Source organism: Schistocerca gregaria, chromosome 2 (assembly GCF_023897955.1).
Source record: "Schistocerca gregaria isolate iqSchGreg1 chromosome 2, iqSchGreg1.2, whole genome shotgun sequence".
Classification (NCBI taxonomy): Eukaryota; Metazoa; Arthropoda; class Insecta; order Orthoptera; family Acrididae; genus Schistocerca; species Schistocerca gregaria.
Window position 1 is genome coordinate 347,384,844 of NC_064921.1, and position 12,888 is coordinate 347,397,731.

Consider the following 12,888-nt stretch of genomic DNA (forward strand, 5'->3'; position numbering starts at 1 on the left):
CGAGTAAGGACTATATCAGCTGCAGAATGGTATGACGACAATGAAAATTTGTGCCGGACCGTGATTCGAACCCGGATTTCCCATTTACAGCGAGCGGTCGCCTTACCATTTGGCTATCCGTGCACTACTCACGCCCAGACCCAAAGTTCCGTACGTGGTCAGCCCTGCGTCTACGAACTGTACTCGTACATCCATTATGTGTGTTCCCGTACATGTCCGACGTTGTGCTTGAAAGTAGCTTGTCCGGTATCGGCAGATAAATACGATATTGGAAACTTGCATCGTAATCAGAATAACACAGGCACCGAAATTTCGTATTTATATATCAGTTGACGCTCCCGTAGGTATATAAAAACATGTGCGAATTAGAATGCAACGTTATGTCAAACTTTCAAAGGAATTGGCCAACAACTTTCGGAGATTCAAGATTTTGAACAAATGAACATTTACATCTTTATAAATAAAAACGTAAACTTTCGTTTGTTTGTAACCTTAAATCTCAAGAAGGTCTTCACTAGACGCTTCGAAATCTTGACACATTTTACGTGAATACATGGGTGTTTATATATATATATATATATATATATATATATATATATATAAGTAAATATGCAACGAATAAAAGGGAAACGTTAGTACCAAAAATCTCGAAAAGTTGTTAACCTTATTCAAGTTTTAACACAATGCAAACCGGAAAAACATCTTTATCGGTTTGGTAGTTAAAGCACTGCTACAAAATCTGAATTTGCAATAACATTAACCAGTGGTCAGAGAGAAGGGAAATAGGAGGTTTGACAGAGGAGTGTGAGGAAATGGAGAAACGGGTAGAAAGCGGAAAGGTTGAGACAGGCAGAGGAGGGGGCAGGAAGAGATGGAGAGAAAAGGGGGAAGTAGAAGATGGACAGAGACAGTTGGGAGGAGATAGAACATATACTCAATTCCCGTACGTACTAGAACCGTTTGATTTGACTTTTCTTTTTCCATTTAAGGAGGGTAGGACGTCAAACGGGCCGACTTGGAGCAAGAGAGGCACCACAGGACATTATATTTTCTACTGTCTATACTTTTGCAAATAAATTCATAAAACTTTGTCAGTATGACGAGGAAGGATTCAGGATTCACACTCATAGCAGTGGAAGTGCAAAAACATAACAAAATAAATTTTCTTTACGTATTAAGTTTCATCATTTTTTCGCTTACTGTCGGCTGCATTTTCATCACAAGTGAGAGAGATTCTTTGATGAATTTTTCACAGCGTACCAACCATACTTACAGGTGTATGAAACTCTAGAATTTTCCAAATCTATTAAAAACCGTGGGAAAAATTCAGGTAATTAACTACAGATTTTTTTTCTAAACATAAAGTTTAAAACGTGACAGCTCATTCATTTTTTCATAAATTACAGAGATTCTAGAGTTTCAGACATCTGTAAGTATGGTCTGTACGCTGTGGAAAATTCATCGAACAGCCTCTCTTACTTATGAAGAAAAGTGTACCTATAGAAACAAATACAGCCAATAGTAATTGAAAAAATGATCAAATTTCACACGTGAATAAATTATTATGTTATGTTTTTGAAATTACGCTGCTACGACAGTGAATCCTGAATCCTTCCTGGTCATGCTGACAAAGTTTCATGAATTTACTTGTAAAAATATAGAGAGTGGAAATTAAAATGTCCTGTGGTGCCTCTCCTGCTCCAAGTCGGCTCGTTTGACGTCCTACTCCCCTTAATCAAAGTGAGTGACAGCTTGGCGTGGTAAGAGGAAAAACGCCATCTCGGATACGGTGGTCAGGCACTCACCGCCGTGAGATTACCGGGTTGTGCGGAGATGATCTCTGGAGCGAGGACGAGGAGGGCGGCGGCGACGGCGGGGGGCAGCGTCGGGGGCGGCGGGGGCGGCGGCGCGAGAGGGGCGGGGTCGAGCAGCAACGCGGCCTGCAGCGGCGCGGGCAGCCGCCCCTGGTGCTGCGGCTGTCCGCCGGCCGCCAGCGCGGCCAGCAGGTGGTAGGCGCGCGCCGCGCCCAGCGCCAGCACGAGCAGGTGCGCGCGGCCCGCCGCCACGCCCGCCACCGGGGGCTGCGCCGCTGCTGCTGCCGCCTCCAGCACCGGCGCGTGCAGCCGCACCGACAGCTGGCGCTCGCGAAGCCGCGCGTCCACCGTGTGCGCCAGCCGCGGCCACCAGCCGCTCTCTGCAACCACACAGGCGCGCGGGCACACTGCCGTTACACTCCACGACAGCCTGCTCGACTGCTACAAACATAGGATCACTCAACAGCAAGCAGGAACACAGGAGGTTATCATGGAAACAACTAAAGGACGCCCACAATGCACAATCTGCGGACCAATTTTCTGGTATAATGACGTAGAACCACTCCAAAACAATCTGGACGAAGATGATAGGATTAAGGGTATAAGTAGCTTATCCTGACAACTTGCTAATACTAATAACTGCAAACTAGACAGCGCAACTCGAAATAAATGCCACACAACTCCTTCTAAAACCAAGTGAGTTGTGCAGTCGTAGGAAGCTTACGAGTGTGGCAAACAAGACAACATATTTACTGGTCAGTGGAGCATTGCAGAGAAACCTTGTCGTTAGACTGAACGAACTTGCATACAGACAAAACTAACAGGATACACAGGGATACAGTCCACGAGAAGGTAAAATCTACACTGAAAAGTTGTGGGATAACAATATGCACTTATACAAATGGCGGTAGTACCGATTACACGAGGTATAAAAGGGCAGCGCATTTGTAGAGCCATCCTTGTACTCTGGTCATTGGCCGAAGTGGCCGTACGGTTCCAGGCGCTGCAGTCTGGAACCGCGAGACCGCTACGGTCGCAGGTTCGAATCCTGCCTCGGGCATGGATGTGTGTGATGTTCTTAGGTTAGTTAGGTTTAACTAGTTCTACGTTCTAGGGGACTAATGACCTGAGAAGTCGAGTCCCATAGTGCTCAGAGCTAACCAACTCTGGTCATTCATGTGAAAAGGTTTTCGACGTGATTATGGTCGCACGACGGGAATTAACAGACTCTGAACGATGAATGGTAGTTCTGGACTTATGTGAAGTATGTTAACGGCAATGGAGATACTACCGAAGACAGTGCTACCAAAGCACAGCATTCCGAAATGCCTTCACAAAAGAAGATGAAGTAAATATTCCAGAATTCGAATCGAGAACTGCTGACAACATGTGTAACATAGAAGTAAATATTCTCGGAGTAGTGAAGCAACTTAAAACACTTAATAAATGCAAGTCTTATGGTCCATAATGTATACCAATTAGCTTCCTTTCGGAGTATGCTGATGCATTAGCTCTATACTTAACAATAATATACAACCATTCGCTCGACTAAAGATCCGTACCCAAAGACTGGAAAGTTGCACAGGTCACACAACTATTCAAGAAAGGTAGTAGGAGTAATCCACTAAATTACACGCCCATATCGTTAACGTCGAAATGCTGCAGGATTTTGGAACATATATCGTTCAAAAATGGTTCAAATGGCTCTGAGCACTATGGGACCGTAGCGGTCACGCGGTTCCAAACTGAAGCGCCTAGAACCGCACGGCCACTCCGGCTGGCGAACATATATCGTGTTCGAACATTATTAATTACCCCGAAGAAAACGCTCTATTGATACACAGTCAACAAGGGTTTAGAAAACGTCGTTCCTGTGAAACAGAACTAGCTGTTTATTCACATGAAGTGTTGAGTGCTACTGACAAGGGATTTCAGATCCATTATGTATTTTTGGATTTCCGGAAGGCTTTTGACACTGTACCACACAAGCGGCTCGTAGTGAAATTGCGTGCCTATGGAATATCGTCTCAGTTATGTGACTGGATTTGTGATTTCCTGTCAGAGAAGTCACGGTTCGTAGCAATTGACGGAAAGCATCGAATAAAACAGAAGTGATTTTTGGCTCTCCCCAAGGTAGTGTTACAGGCCCTTTGCTGTTCATTATCTATATAAACGACTTGGAAGGCAATCTGAGCAGCCGACTTCGGTTGTTTGCAGGTGACTCTGTCGTTTATCGACTAATAAAGGCATCAGAAGATCGAAACAAACTGCAAGATGATTTAGAAAAGATATCTGAATGGTGCGAAAAGTGGCAGGTGACCCTAAATAACGAAAAGCGTGAGGTCATCCAGATAAGTGCTAAAAGGAACGCGTTAAACTTCGCTTACACGGTAAATCAGTCTAATCTAAAAGCCGTAAATTCAACTAAATACCTAGGTATTACAATTACGAACAACTTAAATTGTAAGGAACACACAGAAAATGATGTGGGGAAGGTTAACCAAAGACTGCGTTTTATTGACAGCATTCTTAGAAAATGTAACAGACTTACTAAGGAGACTACCTACATTACGCTTGTCCGTCCTCTTTTAGAATACTGCTGTGCGGTGTGGGATTCTTACCAAATAGGACTGACGGAGTACATCGAAAAAGTTTTAACAAAGGCAGCACGTTTTGTATTATCGCGAAATATGGAAGAGAGTGTCACAGAAATGATACCGGATTTGGGCTGGAAATCATTAAAATAAAGGCGTTTTTCGTTGCGACGGAATCTTCTCAGGAAATTCCAGTCACCAACTTTCTCCTCCGAATGCGAAAATATTTTGTTGACACCGACCTACATAGGGAGGAACGATCACAACGATAAAATAAGGGAAATCAGAGCTCGTACGGAAAGATATAGGTGTTCATTCTTTCCGCGTGCTACTCGAGATTGGAATAATAGGAGAATTGTGAAGGTGTTTCGGTGAACCCTCTGCCACGCACTTAAATGTGATTTGCAGAGTATGCATGTAGATGTAGATGTAATAATGGAGGAAATACTTAGTAGAGAAAAGATTCTGGAATTCACAGACTGTAAGATCAATCAATGAATAACCAACTGAAATACCAAGCGACAGAGGAGAACGAATGATGTCGAAGGTTGGCGTAGGAAAATTAACTCCTCAATTAATCAAAAACATCCGAATGTGTATTTCCTGATAAATAAGATGGAGAAGGAACAGTAAATGCTATAAGTTAATAAAAATGTCTCGTTGGCATGCCGCTTCCAACAAGACAAAAAAGTTGCATAGGTCCTGACAAAAGGTAAAGACACAATATAAGAATACATAACGACTCGAAATATTTAAGATGTTTTAAATCTCTGGCTTTCTTACAAAAAATTGAGTGAGAAATTGAAATCCATAAAATAACACTTGAAGTTTAATCGTTTTATGCAGTAATATTGTAGAAAGAAAAAAGGTAGAAATTCAAAAATTGGAAAGAATATTTTAGCATGCCTATGTACTATGGTCATAGTCAGACCGAGGACGGGATAAAATGTGAAGCGATGTTATCATACACGGCCCAGTCACATTAATTTGACCACCGACTCTGTTCGACGGCAATGTGCAATAACCACCCATAGACGGCAGTTGGTAGCGCTGGCAGTTGAGAGAGTACAAAGTGTATCGAGGGACGGGGAAAACAGCACAGTCCTTGTTACGATGCGGAAACGGAGCGATTTATCTGACGTCCAAAATAGCATTATATCCGATTTTGGGCAGTGGGTAAAAGCATTACCTAAGTATGTAAAATGTTCGCTTGTCGCCGAGGTTAAAGTACACCGTACATGGTAAAATGGCGCTATCGAAAATCGGCGCTAAGGCGATTGTGATGCACCGTAGGCAGTAGACGATAGGGATGAACTGCGGTTGCGGAGATGTGCACGGGCGAACAGTCATGCAACTGTTGAGCAACTGGTCTCCCGGATGAACAAAGGGGCTACCAGCTGTGTCTCCAGAACGACTGTTTAGCAAACGTTGCTGCGTATGGGCCTCCGCAGCTGCACGTGGTTCATTTGTACGCCAATACCGAACCCTGACGTACACTGTGTGGCGACACGTACCCTTTTCAGATAAATCACGTTTAATGCTCTATCGGACAGATGGCCGTTGGCGTGTAGGCCGTAAAATCTCTGAAAGCAAAGGGTCCAGACCGGAGGAGGGAGCGTCATGGTCTGGAGAATGTTTCCGTGACATTTCCTGGGTGGTCTCGTCTTTCTGGAAGGCACAGCGGATCAGCACAAGGATGCGACTATCCACCTCTATATTCAGTTTGTTTTTTCTAAGCGCGAAGGTGCCTACCAACAGGAAAATGTAACGTGTGGCAAAGCTCGCAGCATAAGTGAATGGTTCGGGGAGCACCAGTATGATTGTACTGTATTCCCCTAGTCACGAGGCTCTCCGGCTTAAAACCCAACAGAGAAACTGCGGGACCTCATCGATCGGGCTGCACTCGTCATGGATCGTCAACCAAAAGAAACGTAGCGCAGCCACAGCACGGGAGCCGGCATGGTTTCACATCCCTGTTGACGCCGTCCAGAAACTCACTGACTCTCATCCTCCTCGTCTCGCAGCGGTCTGCGCTGCGAGAGAGTGTTATTCGTGCTACTGACAGGTAGTCACATTAATGTGACTGGAGAGTGTAAAATGCTCCGCAGAGCTTGCGCCACTGTTGCAGCTTCCTCGTCCGAAACACCATACTGGCGTCACGGGTCGCAAAGTGCAAGGTCGGAAAGCCTACGACAACGGGTATTGCACGATAAGTTATGTTGAGAAATAATTATTAAGAAAAAAATCGATACTCTGCGCCATTTACAAGTTAATTAGCACTGAAATTAGCCAGTCAGGCCCATGGGCGTGCAAATTCAAGTGGACCGCCAGAGATACGGGGTCGCCAAACGTGTCATTCGTTTTGTTTCCTGAAACCGAAAAAGAGAACAATATAAAAATTAGATGTGGGTCGGTAGTAAGGATCTAACCCGAACCAAAGGCTGAGCAGTCTCGTGTGCTGTCGTCTATACTATCAAAATAATTGAACACTAATTGTATCTCGCTTCCCGCGCCCAGGTTCCCGGGTTCGATTCCCGGCGGGGTCAGGGATTTTCTGTGCCTCGTGATGACTGGGTGTTGTGTGATGTCCTTAGGTTACTCAGGTTTAAGTAGTTCTAAGTTCTAGGGGACTCATGACCATAGATGTTAAGTCCCATAGTGCTCAGAGCCATGTAATTGTATCTGGTGGGTGGCTTGACTTTGTGGGCGAAACAGCGTTACTGGCAACAATCAATGCTAATTAACTTGAAAATGAAGCCTGGTATCGAATTTTTTTCTTTACAATTAGTTCTCAGCAGTTTCGGGGCGCCCTCAGCCTCGTGACGCCAATTGAGGAGCTACTTGACCGAACAGTAGCGGCTCCGGTCAAAGAAAACCATCATAACGAGGGGGAGAGCAGTGTGCTGACCACATGCCCATCCTATCCGCATCCTCAGCTGAGGATGACACGGCGGTCGGATGGTCTCTATGGGCCACTTGTGGGCTGAAGACGGAGTGCTTTTCAACCGATTCTGCAAAGCCTTACAAGATTTTCAGACTGTTTCTGACCACCCGGCATAAGAATCACGCACGAACAGTCTCTAAATAATTCAGCGCATGGTGCATGACACTGCTAGACGTGCACACTCGTATACCCTTGATGACTACACGACACAATGCTTTACGCCTCGCGTGGGCCCGTCAACACCGAAATTGTATTGTCGATGACTGAAAACGCGTTGCCTGATCGGACGAGTCTTGTTTTAAATTGTATCGAGCGGCTGGACGTGTGGAGACAACCTCATGAATCCATATAAGTATATAGTTCTGGCAATACCGGCCATGACCTTCCTCTTCTGTGTGGATGCACACATATTACCCGAACTATTACGAGACTTGGTTAGAATGTCTTCCATGAGCAATAAGTGTGTTGGGTAGGGACACTACGAATGTAGTGTGTGGACATATAAGGTGAGAATGTGGGTCTCGCGGGAGGCGAACGCGAGATACTAGTCCCTGCAGCCGCACTATTCACTGTGCCCTCGGTGACTCAGATGCATAGAGCGTCTGCCATATAAGCAGGAGATCCCGGGTTCGAGTCCTGGTCGGGGCACACATTTCCACCTGTCCCCTTGACATATATAAATGCCCGTCAGCAGCTGAAAGTATTAATATATAATACTAATTTCATGAATCCATGGACCGTGCATGTGAGCAGCGGATTGTTCAAGCTGGTGGAGGCTCTGTAATGGTGTGTGGCTTGTGAAGTTTGAGTGATATGGGACCCCTCATACTTCTAGATACGACTTTGACAGGTGACACGTACGTATGATTCCTTGCATCCATTCATGTCCATGGTGCATTCCGACGGACTTGGGCAATTCTGTCAGGACAATGCGACACCCCACACGTCCAAAATTGCCACAGAGTGAATACAGGAACACTCTTCTGAGTTTAAACACTTCCGCTGGCCACCAAACTCCCCAAACATGAACTTTATTGAGCATATATGGAATGCCTCGCAACGTGTTGCTCAGAAGAGATTTCCGACCCGTCGTACTCTTACGGCTTTATGGACAGCCCTGTAGGATTCATGGTGTCATTTCCCTCCAGCACCACTTCAGACATTAGTCAAGTCCTTGCCACTTCTGTGCTCTCGCAGGGGCCCTACATGATATTAGGCAGTCGTGTTAGTTTCTTTGGCTCTTTAATGTAGATGAGACACTAAATGTGGTGGATGAGTTTTGCTGTTTGTGCAGAAAGTAAGTTACACATATGCACCACCTTTGTGGAACAAGACTGGCGCAACGTGGGAAGGGAGTACATGCTGTTGATTTCTTTACGACACAGTTCTGCTGCAGTATGAATGACCCGTAGGGTGCAAATGTGCGGCTGAAAAGTCACGGCAAGGGTAAACGTAATCAAAAGCTGTAGTACACAGGACAGTACGATTCTTGTTGAGTAAAATGTCTACATCGGACGCAAATTCACCGTGAAATTTTAGAGGTATATGGACCAAATGCAATGTCACCTCCTGCCATAGTAATTGGTGTCAACAATTTGATCAAAACCACACAGACCTGGCTGATGCTGATCAGGAAGTCCAGACCGGCAAGCTGAAAGACCATTGGGGAGGAAATAAATTTTTGAACAACGACGACGTTTACACTGCCGTTCTCGGACGGTTCCGTAACAAGGAGCAGATTTCTATGGTGGAGGAATTGAATGATTGGTAGAAGATCCCGATCGTTGTTGAGAGAAACTTGCTGACTCTGCTGAAAGATAGTGTCATGAATCTGTGTTACTTTGAAGTGTAGTGCAGCAATTAATAAAAAACCTTGCCATCCGTAATAATGTGTAGGGTACTTTTTTAAGTGAAGACGACTGAAGAAAAATGGATATAAAATGTAAACTAGCTAATGAACGAAATGTATTTTCGAAAAAGAGGAATTTGTTAATGGCCTGTACAAATTTACGTGTTAGGAAGAATTTTCTGATGTATTTATCAGGATTGTAGCGTAGAGTAAAACGTGGACTATAAGCAGCTCAACTTTTGAAATGTGGTGTTACTGAAGGATACTGAAGATAAGATGGATAGGTTGCGTAACTACTGAGATATAAATCAAACTGGACAAACAAAATTCATGGCACAGCTTGAGTAAAAGGAGGGACCAGTTGATAGGGAGAATCAAAGACTATTTAGTTTGGTAATGGATGGAAATGTTGGGGTTCGAAATGGACGTAGCTGCAGTAGTCATTAGGAGATCGAAGAGGCTTGTACAGGACAGATTAGATCGGAGAGGTCCATCAGACAAGTCTTCAAACTAAAGACTATAACAACTTCATTAAAGACCCATCGATTATCATGTTCTAATACCATCGAGTGCTGGGAAAAGCTTAATTTATTGCTGCCACTTTCGATGATCACAAACCATCAGTCGTACGAAGTTCTTCAGTCGTCATACATCCGTGGATGCATAAATTATATTCAACAGCATTCTACATAACTGCAAAAGCGCAAACTAAACAACGAAATATGACACATCATGAAATTTAGATTTTTTGAGTCAGTGTCTGATGGACGATTATAGTTTATGGACAATTATAATTTACTATGACTGATGATTAGCACGTTTGTAATCAACTACGGTAGCTGATGTGGTAACAATATCTAATCCAAAGATGCACAGAAAACGCAAAGAATTCACGATTTACATTACTCCACCGCTATGCTCAGAAGGGGCTACCGCTTGGAATTGTAACCGTATCACGTACATGACCACATATGTAATGATTGTCAGTCACACTAAATCGGTACAGTTCTTTCAGTCACCACATGCAGTGTGAGATGGGAATCTCAATCTGATTTTCGTGAGTTATCGATGTTCATGTAAGAGAGAAAGCAACTTATGTTACTGTTAAACAGTCTTTGGCCTTGTTGTGGCACAGTCTTTGCCTCTACGCAGTCTGGTATATTCTTACAATTAGCTGAAACGTGGGAAGTGATGGGCATATTCAGTAGTGTTGTGTTGACATGTGATTGTGTTGTTTAGATGAAGAAAGATTTATTGTTAAGGATGGCACGGATGAGTATGATATGTAAATTGGAAAACGCAGAGAACATAAATTTTGAAGAGAAGAAAATGAGGTAAGACTGCAGCACTGCGCAGCTAATTTGTGAGAGCAACTCTTGTCAGCTAGTTAACTCGCTCCGAGAACTGCCACCCGACTTCCCTGAATCATGCAGTATGATACCAACAGATAAGCTGTTTGGTTTTTTATAGGATTTCTCTGTTAACATTGTATCTTTTTCAAATCGTTGTTCACTTTGTTAGCCACAGTATTGTTCAGCTGAGTGTTAAGTGTGAAGATCATGCGAAGCTTTACTCTGTCTTTTTGAAAACATACTCCATTCTAAAATCATTGTTTTGAAATATCATTTCACAGGAATGAGACTGTCCCCATTTCACTGTTTTAAGCATTACCACATTGCACCATGTGGTACGTAACAGCTTGGATATTTATCTAGAAATAGAAAACTATCTTAGCCGCTGCCTGCTCGCTGTTTGCTGTTACGATTTCGAGGAATGTCCAGCACTGTCGTCAAGAGGCAAAGTAAGTGGAAAATATCTGGCCAATGATTGTTTTACTTCAGTTGTGCATTTAATATAAAGACAAGATGTACTGAGATCAGTTCAGTTCAAAATTAGGTTCTGTTCAACGATTACCACACGACTTTAAGTTGTGTAACAATTTTCGATTACATAGCTTTGGTAATACACATTTTTTTTTTCTAGAGCGGGAAGTAAATTTGGGCTAAATTTCATAAAGAAGTAGTAGGGAGGTTACAACAGGAGATAACGGCACCATGGCTTCCACGTTGATTCCTGTAGCACGCAAGCGGCACGTCTCCAGCCATGGATGGATACACAAAAAACTATCCAGTGCTCTTTATATGTTCTAGCAGGTTTTACGAGGGAATATAAAAAGGCCTTCTCTTCTTTCTCTTCCCCACCGTTTTTTGCCTCTCATTCATGTATGCTTCGTGTAGAAAATATATAATTACAGCAAAAAATGAAAGTAATAAGGTTGAGAATATACATGAATGTGGGGACAATGAGTCTTCGTAATGACTTACGTGCTACATAGGAAGAGCGAAGATTACTTGTTTTATACGGATAGATACAACCGAGAGAGGTAATGCAGTAACTAACGGACGGAGCTCGTATTTGAGAGTAGGGTGTTTTAACTCTCCTCCCAGTTACTATCATTTAGGTTTCCTGCAGTTTACCTGCATCTACTCATAAGTATGACGAGATGGTTTCTTTTAAGCAGCTGCGTCCGATTTCCTTTCTCCTGTCGATCCTACGCTGCTTGTTCGCGCTGCCGACGATGTGTTGAGAAACAAGCTCACTTTATATGAACGATCAAGAAATTATTCATGGAATGAATAAACGTTCTATATACCGTTTATAGTATTACAATTTCATACTGTCCCAAGCATCGGTGGTTCAGTGGTAGAATGCTCGCCTGCCACGCGGGCGGCCCGGGTTCGATTCCCGGCCGATGCATCACTTTTTTTAACAGAGACAGTTTGATGAAGAAAGAAAACCAGAGTAGAGTAGAGATTCGTTTGTTCCGATAAATAATAAAATACAGAATGAGTTTCCGTATTATGATGCGCCATATCCCACTGGCCGGGACTATACAGATACAGAGATGGGAAGTCAACGACCTCTCGAGAACTGGTAATTGTTGCCGGGCGGCAGATGCCACGCAAACGCCATCTAGTCGCTACTGCTCGCTACCAGCTGCGCGTGATAAACTGTTCCTACAGAATCCGTTAGACTACGTCACAAGGAGACAGTGACTGCGTATCGCTCTTCCCAGCGCCGGGAAGACGTGTCCAGCATGTCATTTAACAGCTTCTCTGCTTGCTCACTCCTTGTCCTTTGTACCCCAGAATATCCACCTATTGCTTGATTCCCTCTTACGTTAGAAATCATAGTCTTGGTGAGATTTGAGTTTGTTTGAATAGATGACCGGTCTCGTCTTCACAGCCGCCATCAAATCTAATTTCGTTTTCCTTTACATGAAGAAACTGCAAAAGGGTGGGAATTTAAGGAGATGTGACCTGGATAAACTGAAAGAAGCAGAGTTTCTGGGAGAGCATAAGGGAACAATTGACAGGAATGGGGGGAAAGAAATACAGTAGAAGAAGAATGGGTAGCTCTGAGGGACGAAGTATCAAAGGCAGCAGAGGATCAAGTAAGTAAAAAGACGAGGGCTAGTAGAAATCCTTGGGTAGCAGTATAAATATTGAATTTAATTGATGAAAGGAGAAAATATAAAAACGCAGTAAATGAAGCAGGCAAAAAGGAATACAAACGTCTCAAAAATGTGATCGACACGAAGTTGGTTGGTTCTTTGTGGGAAGAGACCAAACAGCGAGATCATCGATCTCAGCGGATTAGGGAAGGATGGGGAAGGAAGTCGGCCGT

The 12,888-nt window shown here is 43.7% G+C and overlaps 1 non-coding gene across 1 annotated transcript; it reads left to right on the forward strand.

Moving 5' to 3' along the window:
- The first annotated feature begins 11,887 nt into the window (after window positions 1-11,887).
- Window positions 11,888-11,958, forward strand: Trnag-gcc (transfer RNA glycine (anticodon GCC)). Its single transcript has one exon. It is a non-coding gene; the product is annotated as a tRNA-Gly (tRNA).
- Window positions 11,959-12,888: the final 930 nt, after the last annotated feature.